General features: G+C 37.3%; 1 protein-coding gene and 1 long non-coding RNA gene across 6 annotated transcripts in view; both read right to left on the minus strand.

Moving 5' to 3' along the window:
• LOC138135836 (uncharacterized) overlaps window positions 1-19,623 on the minus strand; it is a 210,872-nt gene that overhangs the window by 95,740 nt on the left and 95,509 nt on the right. The gene's annotated exons all lie outside the window — the stretch shown is intronic.
• LOC138135217 (uncharacterized) lies at window positions 6,329-8,099 on the minus strand. 2 transcript variants are annotated; one of them, XR_011160901.1, is made up of 4 exons: window positions 7,405-8,099; window positions 6,974-7,193; window positions 6,697-6,917; window positions 6,329-6,645 (listed from the first exon to the last, which is right to left on the minus strand). It is a non-coding gene; the product is annotated as an uncharacterized lncRNA (long non-coding RNA). The 2 variants fall into 2 exon arrangements; XR_011160900.1 differs by having other exon boundaries at window positions 6,974-8,099.

Below are 19,623 nucleotides of genomic sequence, written 5' to 3' on the forward strand. Positions count from 1 at the left end.
CGACCATTGCAGTTTCGGCGGCAAAATAAAAACCTCCCGGCAAAAATCACTTATCGGATATAAAAATTTTATTCCGGGCGCAATCTGCAGAACGATTGTACCAATATTAGATTGATAGAAGGAATTACGAGGAGTAAAATTGGCAGAAGCATACAAAGCCAACATGCAGCCAGTGCGACATAAAATCTGTTATACGGTGGAAATTTATCGTTCCACTTGTATTGAATTAGTTGCACCGATATAAAATCGGCACTTTTCTATTTTCCACTTGTGCTAGATAAATAGTTGGTTGGTTATTCGGTCCTGGTCGTGTCGATGCACTAAAGACAATAAACCAATACAAATAAACATTTTTTGATGCACGACGATAAAGACCGAAATGAAAACAATACGTGGCCGGTGTACACAAACGTAACGAAAACATCCGCTGAAAAATGTTAACATTTCAAGTTTCAGGTGGGCCCTTTCGGAATTGATTCGTTGTAGCTGGGACGCCGCCGGTGGAAATTGCAGCTGATAACACATTTCCACGATTTGTTCCTCGTGCTGTTTTGACGGAATATTTGCAATTTAAACGGCGAATTTTTGCATCTGTTGTTTTAGTCCTTTCATCGTATTAGTTTTCATTGTATAAAACTGCACCTAACACGGCCGTCTAAACAGAATCATTTCCATTTTCTGTATTTTCACGGATTTTCCAGTTTAATTTGAATGATAAACAACGTTTAATTATCTCGCCTAAACCTGAGCGTCGCGAATCCAATTTGAGCGATGCCGAATTTCAGGACTCATCGCCGCCCAGAATTTTCAGGAATCCTGAAAAATATTTCGTTCGTACAATTGGCAAGTTCGCAGCGGTCCAGCAGATTTATTGGGTATTTACTTGTTGCTAATAAACTTGTAGCAATATAATCCAGTTGCTAAAGATAGATCGGTGCGAAGGGCTAAGCGGCTTCTTGTGAAAAGTTTAAGAGCTGTTTAAGAGTTATGACTTACGGGTTACGAGGAAAGTAAATGTCAGCTGGAAGCTCTTTATTTAGATCAAGGTTTAAACGCAACTAATAATAATTTTGTGGGAGTGCTTCGGACATCTTGAGGAACGATGGAATCATAAAAAAATGCAAAAGTGGACGATAAACTGTTGAATAATAAAAGCGAGGCCGCCGTAACAAACTTTTACAACTCATCATTAAATAGTAATAAGTAATAACCAAGTAACCTAAATGTAAGACATGTGTGGTCTCAAGTGATCATCATGACAAAAAGTATTTTTTAAAGTTATGTTCTTACTTAAAATTTATCTTTTCCAGCAAAAACATAGTAGGTAATATTTCAAACAATTTATTTTATGTTAAAAAAAGATTTTTTAATTCTTGTATCCAACACCTGCTACTTATCATAATTGTTCTCATTTCAGACCAGTAAAGTGGTCTATACGTTACGCGTGTGTTATAAGTAATAACTCACGTGTGAATTATAACTGCAACTCACTGTTAAGTTACATTTACATTTATTTGCAATTGTTGCAGTTGTTGGATAAAATTTTGTATGTCTCGAAACTTTTTCTCGCGTGACTTATAGCCAAGATAACACACTCGTACTGTAAATAACTATTATCTTTCCAATTTCTTTCCTTCGAAAGTTAGGATTAAAGCATTTTTACTGTTTCTCTTTTAACGGGAGGATTATCACAGAAAAGTGAATAATTATCGGAAAAGGAAACATAATTATGATTATGAACTAATTACAAGCTACTTGGCTGTCATTCAAAAAATGCTTAAATGTTATTGGTTCATATCAATTTTCTACAGGCGTGTGCAGTAATCACTATAGTGCAAGCACACAGAATAAAAATATTTGTCCTTATGCACTTGGTACATTAACTCATTATTATTTTGACTTATGCAGGAAGCTTTGAATAATAATCATGGTTAGACCAAACAACTTTGCATGTTTAGCATACGAGCTTTCTAAATACGCATGTATTTTATAATTAGAAATCCAACAACATAATGCATATAAATGCATATTTGAATATTTTGATGAAAATAATGCACATGATTAAAACCTAGCACAGACAGTCGAGAATAGTTGTGACACAAGAAAACAATGATTTCGTAAAAAAAGCAAAGTAGTGGTTCTTGACTTTCATTGTTGCTAGTAATGTTTTCTTGAAATATTGAAATATTTTCTATTCGCTGATACAGACTCCAGTGCTTATTGATTAGTTCCAAAATAAAAACAGATTCGTGAAGCAAATGGTGAGGGAGGTAATTAATAACACAAAGAAAATGTTTTCCAAGGACATCCTAGTTTTCCTAGACCTATATTATATGTTTCACTTTCAAATTATAATAGATACAAGTTCCACTTAAGAAGAAACACTCAAAATTAACATGACGATTTCTCCTTTAGCAGTTGAAAATGTCCATCCTTTATGTATTTTGGTGGTGTAATTTCTTATCGAGATTATTAACGGTGTGGCAGTCCAGCAGTTGCATTCACGCCGGCGCTCCTTAAATTCAAGCCTGCGAAATAATTTCTCCCGAGCAAACTTATGTGTCGTGTAAGCGGTCACTTATTTTCCCCTTTCAGTCGACCTTTCAGTAATTCCGTGAGATTTATCCTCCACGGTGAGAAATTCCCAGAAATGAATATGGGAAATTCACGTTGATTATCTGTTGTCATTAGAACGGGAGCATTTCCTAGAACCGGTGACAGTTAACCAAGCCATAAATTCAAAATGCAGTGCATGTTTATTACGGCACGGAAATATCTTAGTCGGAATAATATTGAATTTATAAGAGGCGACGTGTCTGTCTCGAATGCGAGCCCGAAATCCGTGGATTTCCTAATGCATTCATTTCACATGACGCAACTTAATGAAAATAAAATTTTGTGCCGGGCGTTCTTACGCGTGGAATTCTCCGGATTCCGGCCGAAACTCCGGATTGTAATTGTTTAACGTTCATAACTCGCGATCATTATCATTCTCTGCGGCAGCGAAGACTGCACTTTATTCCACCCTTAGCGCCACATTCTTTTGGATTTAACGATAAAAATGTGTCTCGCTTTTCCAGCAGCGAAAGCACGAATACGATAACAGGTCGCGAACCCTGTCAAAAAATTCCTCCGAGGTATCATTAACACCGCCATTAAATTGAGTTCCTTTGGAAAAATATTAAGTGGCATAATTTCGAAGAGACGAGCGTTTTCAGTATTCCGAAATTACTCGCAGAATTTTTCGCTCGATTACCATCTCTTCTCAATTATTCTCAACGATTTAATAAAACTCAATCGCTGACTGCAACAACTGCTCTTTGACACATGTGGAGGAAATCGAGATCGTATCTGGAGCACACGTCGATTGCTTGCGACACCAGGAAACGTAAATAACAATACCGGTTTCGCTAATGAGGTGGTGACTGTTCAGTGAAGAAACAACCCACTGGGTGTTCCGTCCCGGTGATGGATCGATGAAATATGGGACATGTTAACAGGAAATTAACTTTACTGCGCGCATTCCTCCTTACAAGTATTGGAGATGTTAACGAGATCAATAAAATTTACTATATGTTCAAGTGGCCAGAATTATTACTACGTCTTGTGCATGAAACCAATTTGTGAAGCCGGCATGCTGAGCTGCTTTATGAGGGTGCTGCCATTCCACAGCTATGTGTCGATATAAAATTTTATGTTGTTTATGTTAAACATTTTCATGGGTGGCTTATGGCCGGTACTGCCTGTTCCATTTAAACTTCCTAAAATGAGACTCGCTGTCATAAATGATTAAAAACTTCACACACACCAAACGAGATAAGAAAGACCAAATGCCAGAGTCTCTTGTCACCAAAAACGAGGTTATTGTAAATTACATCGAATTCATGTGATTACTTGGTTGCCTATGATCCAGGGGCTTTAAATAATTAAAATTTCGTCTGTTCAAATTATTAAAGTTCTGTTGGAAAATGATAAAAAGATAGCACAAAAATAATTGTTTCCGGTGAAAATCTTCACTAATTTCTAATTCCTTTGGTTCTCAACAGCTTCCCAATTAAATCAAAACCGACCATAACGATAACAGTGAAGACGAAACTAGAGGGTCTTTTCCTTTTTCCACTTTCCCTTTTATCACCTTTATCCATTTCCACTCATTCCTTTTATCTATTCCAGATTCCTCTGTTTCCTTTCCATAACTTTAAAAGTTGTGATCTCTCTTCACTTCTTCAAATATCTTTTCTTCAGCATCTGTTACCAATTATATTTTTGTTTTGCATCTCTTGCCATATAACAAATTACCTTGCTTTAATCTTCTTCACTCCATACCTCGTGTAATTTTTTTTTTCTTTGCCGATTCCCTCAAGCATTTTACCGCAGATTTTCCAGCTTTTCTCGTCTCTCTCACGCATTATTATAATTTCCATCGATAAGACAAGTCATTATTTTTGTTATTGTTTTATTAGTGGGACAAAATTATCGAGATTTATGCGATTCCTTTAAACCCCAGCTATACAGTCTTGTAAATTTGGCACGTCACTCGAACGCCTGGGTTTATTATTCCCGACCATCACCTGCAGGTTCCCTTTGACAGGGTAGGTCTTGGTGAAATTCGGGCAAATTAATATTTACCCGCATTAAGAAAATGGTCACACAGTCATGGTCGTGACACTAATTAAGTCACTTCCAGGAGAATTTGTGTTAGGATGGCAGTTCTTTCACGGCGTCTGCGATAAATAAAAGGGGAACGCACAAAACGTCAAGGAAATAAATGTATGCAGTCGAATTTCCGCAAAAGGAAAATTATAGTGAGAATTTTTCATAACGATTTTTGCACGGGTGGAGTGCAGATAATTCTTTACAAAGTGCAAATCTCCGTATAATATCCAGATCAATCAAATTGTGTGGGATTTGGGGTAAAAAATTACGACGGCCGCACCTGAATCGTGCACAAAGCCTATTAACTGAAAGCACCCACCCTCGTAATATTCATTAAAAATATCCGCCAAAACGGCCTTGAGTAATTTATATTTATTGTGCTTTTTAGAGCTTTGGAGCTCGCTTTCCGTTTGAAATCGATACAGTAAAAATGAATGAACCGTTTAATGGCCCTCGGAGTCACTTCTGTTTAAAAGACCGAGAGGATCAAACTTCGAGACACTTTATTCAAAAGAATTTCCTCTCCCCGGAATAACGCGGAGACGGGAAACGTCGCACTCTGCCAATCAACAGATTACGTCTTCCACCTGGAGTTTCGGACGCGGTCTATGCCACCATCAATATCCACGGCTTATTAATGCCCTCCTTTGTTCCACTGACACCGGTGAAGAATAGGCTGAGTGGCCAACACTAAGCCTTTTTAACTCTTCCAGCAACTGGTTGGCATTATAAAAATCTGAAACGTCGACCTCTAATTTAGCCGTGAGCGCCGCTACCGTAAATATTGACAGCTTCCTTCTGGAAGGGCGGAATGAATAGACACTCCGCAACGAGACGTCAGATAATATCAAATGAACAGGTAAAGTGGAAAATACTGCGTAACAACACTGCCAGCGTAAATTTAAGAGGATTCCGACGGAAAAATAGGGTTGCATTGGCGGTTCCCGCTCCTGGGAACATTATTAAAACACTCATCTGACATATCAGGTTTCCTCAGCAACCGGCACGACATCCACTTCGAAACGGCGGAATCGTGAGTCGTGAGACCAGGGGGCCTACCACCGACTTCGGTGAGTTTTCTCACCAGTGAAAAAACTCACGTGCATTTTGTCACTCATTTTTTAAAAACGCTACTATTGACATTGCGTGAGATGAGAAATTTCACCGATGAGTTTTCTCATCTGTTAGATATTGCAACGTTGCAATTCGCGTTCGTTGCTTAGCAACATATAGGTTTCGATCGTGGTTTTGACATTTAACAAATCATTTTTCACGATTTTTGAAACTTTATAATCAATCATAAAAGTGACGAAAGAGCAAAAAGAAATTTTGGTCGAGTTTATGCGGACTCACCCAGAATTAATTTCTGGAAAATTCTCCGCAAAAAGAGTGGAAAACGTGAAGAAAGGTAATTTTTCATATTCGTTACTTTAGAATTTATATATATCTACATCGTTCAAAGGGTGCAAAGTGGAATATAACTAAATATACAAATTTGACATCTACCAAACATAACATCAAAAAATTAGAACCGATTTTTTGTCAATAGGTAACTTTTCAGGTGCTCAACCTATTTTGCAGTACTCAGCAAGCTAAGTGCTTCAAACAGTCAGCCACGCACCTGAAAACTGGTGGTGACAGCTCATTTGTATACTATTAAAATATCCAAGGCTTAATTTCAACATTTTATTTTAATTTCTACAGATCTGGCAAGACAATAAGAAGATGCTGTGAATAAGAGAAAAGCCAATAAAACAGGAGGTGGAGTGAACAGTTTTGCAATTTTCAGTCATTGTCACAAACTGAAGAATTTATTGCTGCAGTGTTGACACCAGTTGCTGTTTTGAATGCTCCTGGTTCTGACCATCCTCCAACCCAATCAATTCGTTCAGTGACTTCAGAGCCTGCCAGTCCTAATAGTTGTTCAGCACCAAATCCTTTTCCTCGTCGATCTCCACGTCCAAAAAACCCGACCATTAGAAACTCCACCTGTAAATAAAACGATAAATAAAAAAATGCATAAAAGTTACATGTGCTCACTGAAACTGATGAATTTATTTGTGTCTGACACTTCTAAGGGCTTCCAAATTGTTAGGATACTTAATATAAGTATTTAGTACCTACTTTGGTCTGGCTCAAGGCTTCTGTTACCTACTTCATGAAGTGCGTCACTCACAGTTTGTTGAGAAATGCTTATGAAGCAACTGTATCCAACATCATCCAACATAAGCCTGATAGCTGCTCGTAGCATAGAAGGTGTGCTGCCAACAAATAAAAAAATAATGCAGACAAAAAAAAACCTTATTAGCTTAATTACTTGAGTATGGATAGATAAATCACTGGGTCTTCTTTTCAGACGCATATAAGATCACAATAAAATTAAATAACTCCAGCAGCTCGCCTCAATAACACATCTACTTCTTCTCCAAATTCTCAATTAAATTGAGCATCATTAAATCATCCGTTTTATGCACAAGTCTGATTGCAGACCACTGGCAAAATAACACAAAGAATATTGTTGCGAATTGTACCTACAACTGAAACGCGTGGGTGAAGAGAAAAACGAACGGATAACGTCAACATGTAGAATTAGATTAACAACACACAAAGTTGACAAACTGAATTTACAAAAGGTAACACTTTGAACGGTAAATTATTTGATAGCATTGATTACAATACAAACGGATTGAAATGGATTAGAATTGAAAACGAACGAAAAGCGAGACAACCGGCATCCGGCGTACTCACACCGCGAACGAGGATCTAGGAACGAGGGGCGAGGGCAGGGCCGCAGAACACACGCAGGGCGCAGGGGGGCTGCCTACCACCGACTTCGCGCCAGAACTAGATCTACTGCCCATAGAGGCATACATGGAGGGATGGTTCACTTTTAGATGAATAATTCCAAACAAATATAATCCACAGAGTCCACTTCAACCTAAAAAAACACGCAAAGCACGTATTGTAATGCATATTTTACAATTTACAAGTACAAAAACTATTGGGCACACTATGGGGTGTGTTAAAGAAAGAAACGTAGAATTAACAGTGCAAGTAATAATAGTCTCATCAAGATGTAGAAAAAGAGCGTTTGGTTGGTTACCTACCTGCGTTTTTCTTCAAATTTTATCTGATATTTAATAATAATAAACCAAAAATATTCAATATTCACTTTGTTTAATTAAACATTTCATATATTATTCATTATAACCAACTATTATTCTTCATTTGAATTGAACACACTTGAAATGTCAAATCTCACCATAATTCCACTCATAATAAAGCGATCGAAAAATCTCACGCGTTTTCATTCGACTTTTGTCACCGGTGAGAAAAGTCACAGCGTCAATAGTAGGGTTTTAGCACTTTTCATTAAAATGACGTCATTTTGGTGACAAAACTCACCGGTGAGAAATCTCACACGAGTCGGTGGTAGGCCCCCAGTTTATTAGCGTTATGTGAACACAGGACATACCTCATTTGCTGCAGGAGGACTAATTATAACAGCAGGTGAACCCGTTCGTTCGTTTTGTTTAGCAGGCGGCGGTTTTTTCGCCAAAGCAAAAGCACAATACGTTGTGCGCCAATTGCGACGTTAGATTGATATACGATTTTACGGCCTGTTTCGTATCAAAAATCCCATAAATATTAACGATTATATCTTTTCATTTAGATCGGAGACAACGTGGCACGTTGTGCAGAAATTATCGCGGTTACAGCCTGCTTAACACAGGATAATGACCATCGCCGGTCTTTCAAGTCGACCGGTGCGAGCCGAAGGGCGAGTTTCTTTTAATTTGACCCTAATACGAGCCCTAATTGCTGCACATTAAAAAATATGCGAGCACGTGACCAGGTATACTGTTATACTTGATACGGACTAATTATGTGGAAACCGTGGCGAATCGACCCACTAAATTGCCCACATTAGCTTTTTTCTGACTATATGGCCAATTTTAGAAGGTAATTTGCTGTCTCAGTTGACTTATTAAGATTGCGATGGACGATCCCCGAACCGGAACCAAATGGACAATTGCTAGACTTCTTGCCGTTATCAAACGTGATAACTGTCACATTTTATATCTTCCACGCTTTTACCCCTTCCTGTTAGCGGAGAATTATCCTTTTCCTTGTTCTTTGTCCTTTTTTCCGGTAGCACTATTGAGTGGTAAATGTTATGCCTTTATTGATTTGGGCTTCTCGGGCGGTGGTGCTTTAACTGCTGTTAATTGCCTTCTTCTAACTGTCATTCTACCGTGGTTTGTTGCGTTCTTTCCTTAAAAAGTTTTCTCTTTTCACCTACGATCGTGATCCGTATAAGAAACACACTTCTTCCACCTCCGCAGGCCTCAACTTATAATTTCATTTGTACATTCTTTTTGCTGTAGTTGTTAAAAAATATGTATTCAAATATTACAAAAATGTACTTACAGAGATGCCCCAAAGTCTTTCTATTTATTATTTTCCAGGTTAAATTGCACATGATTCACATGCACCGAGACATAACCTCAAACCTGTCATCTTCACACCGCATCGTTTTCTAAAATTTTAATAACTAATAGCTTTTCTTGTCAAACTGTAGTTCCGAACCAACATTCTACTTTCCAGCTCACTCTTAGTAGTAATTTTTAAATTCTCCAGGGTAGTAGCAGAAAGCCGTAGAATTTATTTCAGAAATTTCCTTTTTGTTTATTGACATAGCAACTTGAACTTGCAACTTCCAAATGCTCTTTATCGAAACAAATTCCATCATTCAAGGTGTAGGAACTTTTAGTTCAATTAAAAATTAGAAACGGTAAAACTTTGCTTATTTAATGTTATATTTTTAAGTGCAACAAAAGTTTGCGTTTACTTCATAATTTCTTTCTGTTCAGAAAGCGTCTGGAAAAAGGATACATCTTTCAATCCCCCCCGAAGGGGGGCGGGCTGCTGAAGCTTTCCAGGGCCTTTTCAGCCACATTGACGGGAAGATTCGGAATGGGTACGGTAATGATGGGTGCGGAAGGAAGGTGGTAGGTACTGAGAGGCTGATACTGACCCAGCATTCGCCTTATCTGTGATATGCGACATACCACGATGTGATGGTGTGGGGAAACCTCTGAAAAAAACCAACACCTGGTCAGGCGGCGCCGGGGCTAGAACCCGGGACCTTCCGAATGTAAAGTGTCGCGCTAGGCGCTTGGCCACAGTACTCGGTAGAGAGCATCTGGGTTTGGACGTTTTTTGATGCAAACAGTGTGCTTTTGCGGATTGAAAAACGTTGATTACGCATCGGTTGATCGGATTGAAAGCAACATTTTATGACCACAGCAGCATGAAGCAGATCGATCAACCGTTGCGTATCAAATAGTCAACGGCGCACGTTAAAACAGAATTTAGTAAATTTGAAAGCTTGTAAATCGCCCCCGGCGTGAAAATAATGTTATTATCAATTACAGTAAATGAGTTGGAATGCTGAAAGATGTTGACGTTGGGAACAACTTTTTGTGGCGCAACGCACATAATGTCGAATTTCTATTCGATGTGAGGTGTTTTATTTGGAGGATTTCATGTTTTCATTTAAAACACGCAGAACAGGTAATGTGTGTTGAAAGTACAAGGGGAATAAGATGTCCACGAAATAACTGTCATAGTGTGTTCGTAAGAATTCGAATTTATATTCTGTAGATCGGAATCGTGGGTTTACCTGAAAAAAATCTATGCTGAAAAACATATGTTAGACGTCGCCGTGGGGAAGTGAGTCGAATTGGAGACAACACGGAAATTTTATTCGATCGATTTTTTTAAACGATCGTCGTCCTTTTCTTTAATGACCAGAAGTTAGAGCAGAAAAGCTCTCACGTACGAGCAACAGCTCGGCCGAGTAATTAATAAATCGTTCCTGATTAATGATTGGTAGTGCGGTAGTGCAGTATAAATTACTTAAATACCGCCGATATATCATAGTTTTTCTGATTAATGAACCTTTTATATTACTTGATGTGTTTATAGAAATTCTTTGTCGTTTTATACAAATAAATTACTTCGATTTATTATCCAACCCTGTGCGAGCTTAAAGCTTTGACAGTCTGCGGTCGGCGAATCATTAAACCTTCGCCCGAAAGGTGGCCACTCAGGAAAAAAACGTCGGTCCGAGCGCCGGGGGCGGCAGCATTTGGGTCCGTAATTAAATCCGCCGTCCCAAAGAATATTCCGTTTCTTGTTACGTTAGACGTTCAAATCCGAAATAATCTCTAGACAAAACAGGATAAAATATCAACCGGAGACGGAATCCGAGACGTGCTCCTGTCATTAGATTTTATTGTCGGAATAAATTCAAATGGTAGTCATGACCACCACGGACATTTTTTATGGGCCCTCGGCTCGAGCCGAGTCAACAATAAATCCTCATCAAAACTCATTAAAAGTTGAAGATAACTTTTAATGCAACCTTGCCTCGGTACCGAATTTTTAATCCCGCTGATGATCCTGCGCCGGTATTTGTTTGTTTTATTGATGAAACGATGGCAGACGGATGAGCCCCGGCATTTGCAATGCATATTTGTTAATAAAATACAAAGCTCCGGGAACCGGCGCAGGACCTAATCCTGTCGGCGACGATTTTTTGCCGACGGATCGGTTTAATGGATTTCGAATCGGTTCGCCCTGTCAATTAGTTCCATATAAAATTAATTAATGTGTGCGGTAAATAAGATTTACGACTTCAATAACGACCTTCCAGCAAGTGACCGAGTAATTGGTGACCCGAACGGTATCGCACTCGGGCCAGCCCGCTACTGGTTAATTAACGACCATAACACTAAAGTTTGTACTATTTAGAGCAACATCGTAAATCTAACATACTAAAATTCTCACCAGTTGAATATTCATACCCTAATCTCCACGCCGATCCTCTATAAAACATACAACATCCCTCATACCGCCAACTTTAAATACGAAATTAGGTAGGTGCACGTCCGCAATTTACCCTAATAAACCCGGAAACAAAGACAGTTTCTTTTTAATAGCGAAGGAAACTTTTTTATTCTGTTAATCCGGGGAAAATTCCCTTTTAATCCTGCCACCTGCATGCTAATATACGCACGGAACTGTTTTATGGCCCCGCCGTAACCTGACCCGATCGTTTACCAAAATGGCCGATTTGTTATGCGGATAAATAAATAATTGAAAGCAACGAAACACTCTCAGGTGGCCCTCCGGAATTCCTAAATGTGCTATTCTCGGCTCAGATGGTCAAGCCAGATATTTATCGTGTGTCATATCATATTACCATTTTTATCGATGACGTTTTGAATTTCCAAGAGTAACTGCAATTTCTTTTTAATGACGTTGACACCTGTTCCGACAGAAGTGACAGTTTTTCGAATTTTTTCCAAAAAGCAAAAATTTTATATTACCAAAAAACCTGAGTAAAGTTGTTCTTTGAACGCAGTTCTCGAGTGTAAGATATTCACAACACAGAAAAAACAACAAATTGAACACCTGTTGAAGACCACGTTAATACCAAATGATATTTTATCGTAGTTTTATGTTTTTTCTTACAATTTGAACTTTCAACCTTTGATTCTAGCACATTTATAGCTCGTTTAATAAAGTCTGTTTATTTTAAAAAAACTAATGTAACTTTGTGAATAAACAACTAACCAGCCAACGAAAAAATTACTCGTTACCTGAAAGCCCTCTGTAAATTTTTCCATATTTGCCATTTATTTAAAATAACACATTGTTTAAAAAAATTACAAATGACAATGGTTTACGAACAACATCTACTCAAAAGCCCTATGAAATTGCTTCGCAGGAGTGTTTCTCTTTTTTTTATTTCGAGCAATAAATTTGCATGAAAATGCACTCCAAACACGGTGCCCTATCGGACGGCTACTTCATTGTACCCTTAGATTTTTAAAAATATTTTCTAGTCCATACCGCAGTACACCCCTCACAAAAAACTAGCTGTATATACAGGGTGTATCAGAATTCGACCCACAAACTTTCAGGGCAGATTCTATGATCAAAAATAAGCATAAAATATTTAATACATATGGGGTCAAAAATGCTTAGTTTGCGAGATAATCGACTAAAAAGTTCCAGCACCAGCAAAAGGAATCGGGTGAAATTTTTTGATGAAACGTACAAAAATAAAAAGGAGCTATGTACAATTTACAAAAATTGTCAAAATTTCGCCCCCTTGTTCAATGCACAGACAACCCCATAAAATCCAAGGAATTCAGATCGTAATTGTTTTTACGTTTTTGTTGATTATCTCGCAAACTAAGCGTTTTTGACTCCATATGCATTAAGAGTTTTATGCTTATTTTTGATGGTAGAGTCTGCCCTGAAAGTTTGTCGGTCGAATTCTGATACACCCTGTATATGGCTTGAAATCGGTGTCATTTTCGTTTTTCGCTTATTCCTTAAATTAAAAGCAAAAATGTTCCAATATCAATTTTTTTTTTACATAAATCACAATACATGTGATAATGCTTCCAAATTTATGATTTTATGTTTATATAAATATGTAATAGTATATTATTCAACGAGGGGGTAATGATGGCTATACTCATGAGATGATTTTGTGTCACGATCGGAAAGCGAGTGAGTAATAGACATTACCTGCGAGTAGAATACTACGAGTATACTTTTATTTTATTTACAATTTGGCATCTCCTTTGAAGTTGAACATGAAAATTCTAATTAAACGTTACTAAAACATTTTTCCTCGAGTAGTAGATATAAAATTGCATTTGTTTATATTTAAGAGTGGATGTTTTCAATTACGCGAGAAAATGGAGTATAAATATGTAATCGTCTACAAAAGGTGCTTGTTTAGGAAGAGACAAGGTTATTTATTATTAAAAAACAAAAGAAAAGATAAATTTGAATTGAAGTAAAATGAAACACCGTCAAAAGCAAATTAATGTTTGTTGTAAAAAAAAATAAACCACAACGAATCGTAAATACACGAATTTTCAAATGAAGGGTTCTCAGCAATTTAAAATGTGTTAACCTTGATACAGTGCGTTCGTTGAGTGAGTAATAGCCATTACCCGCGAGTAGAATACCATACTTTTATTTTATTTACAACTTGGCATCTCCTTAGAAGTTGAACATGAAAATTCGAATTAAACGTTACTAAAACATTTTTCCTCTAGTAGTAGATATAAACTTGCATTTGTTTATATTTAAGAGTGGATGTTTTCAATTACGCGAGAAGATGGAGTATAAATATGTAATCGTCTACAAAAGGTGTTTGTTTAGGAAGAGACAAGGTTATTTATTATTAAAAAACAAAAGAAAAGATAAATTTGAATTGAAGTAAAATGAAGCACCGTCAAAAGCAAATTAATGTTTACCTAATATTTGTTGTAAAAAAAACTAAACCGCAACGAATTGTAAATACAGGAATTTTCAAATGCAGGGTTCTCATCAATTTTATATGTACGAGAATTATATTTCTTATCGAGTTATTACCATAAATTTTAAAAATGCAAGAAGATGCTTCTGTGAGCAATTTCTTCCGGAAGAGAAAATCTAGTCCACCGTACTCGTTCGTCCTTTAATTCAACAGAAATAGTGTTTGGTTTCACATTCAGACTCTCATTGCAAACCGCTGCGCCTCTCCTTTTACGTAGAAACTTTATTTTCATGTCCCGGAACGTTTTTGTATTTGTCGTCTGGTTTCACGGTCTCTTAATTTGCAATGGTAATGCGACGCACGCCGGATGATTTTATGTCTCATTTAAAGACGACACATAAAAACAATTATCTTCAAATGAACGTCTGCACCCTCGTCCTTTCGTAATTGTTGCACTGCCGTTTCATCTCGAACGACTTCCTTATCCGAAATGGCGAGATTAAGAACTCATTTTTATACGATTCGATTTGAAATGAAGTTCAGGTATCTGCATTACGACCCTCGGGTGAAGTTTCTCCATTTGATCGGAGCCAGTCGATCTGGGATCGTTGCAGTAAGTGGTGTTCCAATTTTGACTAGGAAATCGCTTAGCAAATCGATTCTTCCATACAGCATCCGATAAGGATCGTCGTATTAAAAATTCGGAGTCGAAAGTCGGTTTTCAGTGTTTGACAGGGTGTGCATGTCGTCCCGTTTAATTTCAGGATCGCAGGAAAATCCTGTTCGGAGGTGTTTCTGTTCTCGTTTAGCAGGAAACAAATGGCGCCCCCTAGGCGACGAGATATCCACGATTGCGTCGTCTATGACGGATCGTATCAGATTTGAACAGCTCCTTTGCACCGACTGTGCAACAGGATAGAAACGGCCGAATTGTATCTCTAATCGCATTATTTATGTTTGCTCGACGAGCAGTTTAGTTTGGCCCGCCTGCCTCCGAAACTCGGTGTTTCCCCTATTATCGCTTCGTTTAAATTCCCATATTTTAGCATCTAATTGTCAATTTATGCAGATTACACGTTAATTTATCAAAATCTCGCACACACGAAGCCCTCCGTATAATTTCGTTCCAAATGGAGATTATTTATTCAAACGAAAAAACCTAATAAGCCGAGTGGCAGGCGGCACATTTATATAAGAGCATGAAACGACAGTCAAACCTCCTGTGATTGACGTTTGAAATTAAAGAATTTTAATCAAGAGAATTGCGATTCGCCCGTGAAAACAATCGGCAGGAGGGTACACAGGTCGATTATAATATAAAGGGCTGTTTCCTATTCCGCAGAACGGGGCTCCCTCCGTCAAATAAAAGTGGGCAAGTCAACGAGGAACTACCGGAGCCAATGAGGGGAAATGTAAAAGTGAAATTTCTATTATGCACAACGAAAATTTATGCCTTCTTGTTTTATCAAATATGGGGAACGTCGAAACCTAAGCCAATAAACGTCGCCTTTTGCCCGTATGAAAATTTATCGCCTCCACATCCATAAAGAGTTGATATCCTATTTGCAAAAGTTCACTACGTAAAATTCCGTCTTAATAGAGCAGGCGGGAAAAAAGTAAAGGAGCCAAAAAAATCACTCAAAATGCTGCGCTACAGTGACTCTAGGTCTGTCAAACTTAAATTAGAAAACTGTTGTATCTGAAAAGAGAGGGAAAATGGCGGTCAGAAGCGTAGAAGGACAAAGCTCACGAGTTGACAAAGTTCGACGTTTGCTTTGGGATTTTATCTTTAATTAGTAGATATTAATCTCATTTAATTATTTAATTTGTTGACTTCTTTAAAAGATCAGCACTGAAGAAAAATAAGCAATCTATCGGCCATGTGCCAAGCTGTTTTTGTCGAGCTTACTCTATAATAGCAATTGTTTTCGAAAAGTTGAGTTTGTCCCTTTGAACGTTCAAGCAAAAATTAGGAAATATGTATATCTTCTTGTTAATGTTTTTGGGGGTAGATTAGAAATAAATTACATTTCCAAAAATTCTATCGCAATTTTTATTCAGGTGTTTCCCAATGGTGTCGCTTTTACATGTATGATGTTGTTCAAAATATGTATATTTTTAGGAGTCTCGTCATTATTTTCGTAAATAAAATATGTTCCGCGGGGCGTCGAACCTCTGATCGGCGATCAAAACATGGTGACGCGTCTGTCGATCTGATCAGACCGCGAATTAAAATTATCCGGCAATTAGGCGTAAATCGAATTAATCGGGACCCATCAATTTAATCGAACTATATTTAATAAAATCGCAATATTGGAAGATGTTTGTAATTTGTTGGCAACAGCCGTCACCAATTAAACGGAAGTGGCATTTTTGTAGACGGGTCAGTCTATCATTAGGTGGTTACATTAGAAACGCAAACTCGGAAAAATAGAATTGATGGAAATATAATAGCTGTAATTCCGCTTCGTGGCAGAGTTATTATTTAAGTGTCTGTGTGGTTAAGCCACGGAAGGTTGGCGGCCGGCTTCTATTGGCTATGATTCTCATTAGCAACACTATCGCACGCCCCATCAGCTTCATTAAATTCTGATTTTATTGATACCATTAATCACATCGAGCGTTACCGAAAATTCCGAACCTATCTCGGATGTTTTATATCCACAAGAGAGAGATGAAGTTGAGCCCTTCTATCGCGATCTTTCCAATCAGCGCTTTCGACTCATTAAGCCGAGAAACAAGGGAGCTAGTTCACGGTCCGCCTGACTAATTAAGAATGGCCATGTCCGACGCCTAATTACAATACGGGGTTGGTAGGGCGTACATCCTGCTCTGACCACACACACTCGCACATTCGGAAACTGATGGCTTAAACATGTCACCCAAAGAGGTCGGATTCGGGGGAAAAACACCAGATACTCGCGGGATTCACGCTCCAAAGCCATCATTTTTTAAACTCGGGATCGCACGATTTTTTTACAAGATATCGTTTAAACGGGGACACTTATCCCACCATTTTTAAGTCACATTGACGGCCAAGTCAACCGGAAAAATACTCTCACAATGCGCCAAATCGATTACGCGAGGACTAATAGGTTGGCTGGTGGAGCTGTGGTGGCCATTGGCGGTGCTAATATATTTTTCGAAGTATCGAATAAATTCTACACAAGGAGGTGCTTATAAGGTCATTAAACTGTAATGCAATTTCTATCGATATTTCGTAAAGTCATGTTTTATGGTTTACCGAAATGAAATCGGAAAGCCACAAACTGGTCTTAAAATTCATGTACTTTTACAAAAATATGAAGCGCTATAACAGCAAAAAAAAGTCTAGTGAATTGTATACAACTAGAGTAAAATTCAAATTTGAAGTCCAATGTCAAAAGTGTACAATGTTGTCAGCTCTATTTTGGGTGTAAATTGCGGTGTTGTGGTTCTTTGATTAAAAAATAGACTATTATTATCTATCTGCATCACAATTTTTCATAACTGTTAAAATCACTGAAACAATAACTTCTACAAAATTAGCCCAACAGGGAAATCACGAAAACAGTTTTTCACAACAAAACGTTGATCAACAAAATTCCAAACAAAACAGGTTATGTTGTTAGGCGTTGCGCGTTTGTGATTGGTTTACTGATTTTAGTTTAATGAGCGATACCAACAGAGAATGCATTAAGCATGAATTTTTCCAGAAGTTCACCCCAAGCAATTTCAGGTTTTTTGTAAATACATAACAGGTTAAAAATTTTAAATAAGTCAAAAATACATATGACAAGCTTTAGTTATTAATATTCAGAAAGTATTTTAAAAACATAAAAAAAAACTTTCAGTACAACATATTTGGCGCCTTCTATCGAGAAACTCCAAAAACATTCACTTTGCTCACTAGTGAGAAAATATTTTTTCCTCACTAGTGATACAATTGCCATCTTTGCTCACTATTTTCAGTAAGCAAAGATTACTGAAATTCAATGATCATGGAAAAAAGCTTTTTTCCAACCATTTTAATTTTTTTTTACAATTTTTTTTTTTTTAATTTCAGAAACATTTCAGAATTTGCACTTGTTTTTTAGCCAACAATAAGAATTTTATAAGACAGGTTATTATTTTAAAAATCTTCTATTCTTGACTAAAATGATGTGATCCTTCATAATTTGCTTTACATTTTTTACTTCCTTTCTTAGGGAAACATAAAACTTTATAAATCAAAAAATGAAATTACATGAATACCATTGTTAAGTACCGAAAGCGTTATAAAAATGATGTAACCTCGTTATTCGTTTTCGTTAAATAAAAAACCGAAAAATGTCCGACTCATCCAAAAAAGGATAAATCGCCGAACACAATACCAACTGTTCCCCACACATGTACGATTGTTTACAAATAGGGGAGCTGCGCAAGTCGTGGAAATACCGTATTGTCCGTTTCTTCTCGGTACAGCGTCACAACTCTCGCCGTGTACGGCAACGCATTATCTTGTTAAAAAAAGATACGAGTACTGAGAACGTGGTAAACAGACATCAAAGAAACAACAATCGTAACTAAGCTCCTGATAATAGTTTGTATTGTCCGTTTAACACAGCTTAATCAATGATAGTTAGTTTTAACGGTATTTAGACGGTGTGAAATCAAACCGTAAAAACCGGAGTCATAAATTCGGATACGATTACTGTTTCTTTATTTTAACGGTCGTCTGTTGTCTATTGATTAATTACAACAATAGGAATTTATTGATTTGCCGGACGGTTAGGTCTACAAATAATACATTTCACATAATTTTGCATATTTCCACACTCATAAATACACATTTAATCTGAACGAGTAAATCTATCTAAATTTATTATTGGCTGATCTTCGAATTGTGATTTCTTGGTTGGGTGCCTTCTAATTATAGACCACTTAAAACTTTAACTCGTTCTTTCCTAGAACCCCTAAGAATCTACTAAATTATTTTGCAAAACAGATTTCCTCTAGAATCTCTTTGGCCTTTCACTTCGTGGTTATTGGAAGCGGATGCCAAAATCATAATCGCATTCTTCGTCGGGCTAGTTGTTAGTTAAAAGAAAATCGATAAGTCGTTATAATTATAAGCTTTTTGAATGCCTAAAAACCCCAAGCGGATTGTTTACAACGTAAAATAGACTACTGCAAACTTCCAGTACTGGAAGTTTTCAAAGTTAATTAGATCTGCGCTTCGAGATACTCTTTTTTCTTATTATGATTAAAACCTTAACGAGGTATTTGTAAATTTCAGTGAAATGTAAGTGTAGGTTTGAAATTCGTGAATGAAGGTAATGTCTGATGTTGTGTGGATTAAATTAGAACACAGGTTAGGCAGCGAGTTCTCATAAAAAAAATATTTAATAAATCACGCGGACGTAACAATGTAAAGAGCATTTAATGAGGTAAGAGAACGTGCTTTTATAAATTTTAACAGGTATCTTGTTATTCTGTGTTCTTTATAATGCTTCGCGGGTTTTTTTGTATAAATAATATATTTGAGGCTACAATAGGGACATATATTTTCCACATTGTAGACCCAAATCTGCTCAGGGGAGTGAGGTTGTTCCGCTCGTTCTCGTTAGTCGTATTTACATAACAGTATTTCCCCA

This window comes from Tenebrio molitor, chromosome 7 (genome assembly GCF_963966145.1).
Source record: "Tenebrio molitor chromosome 7, icTenMoli1.1, whole genome shotgun sequence".
Lineage (NCBI taxonomy): Eukaryota > Metazoa > Arthropoda > Insecta > Coleoptera > Tenebrionidae > Tenebrio > Tenebrio molitor.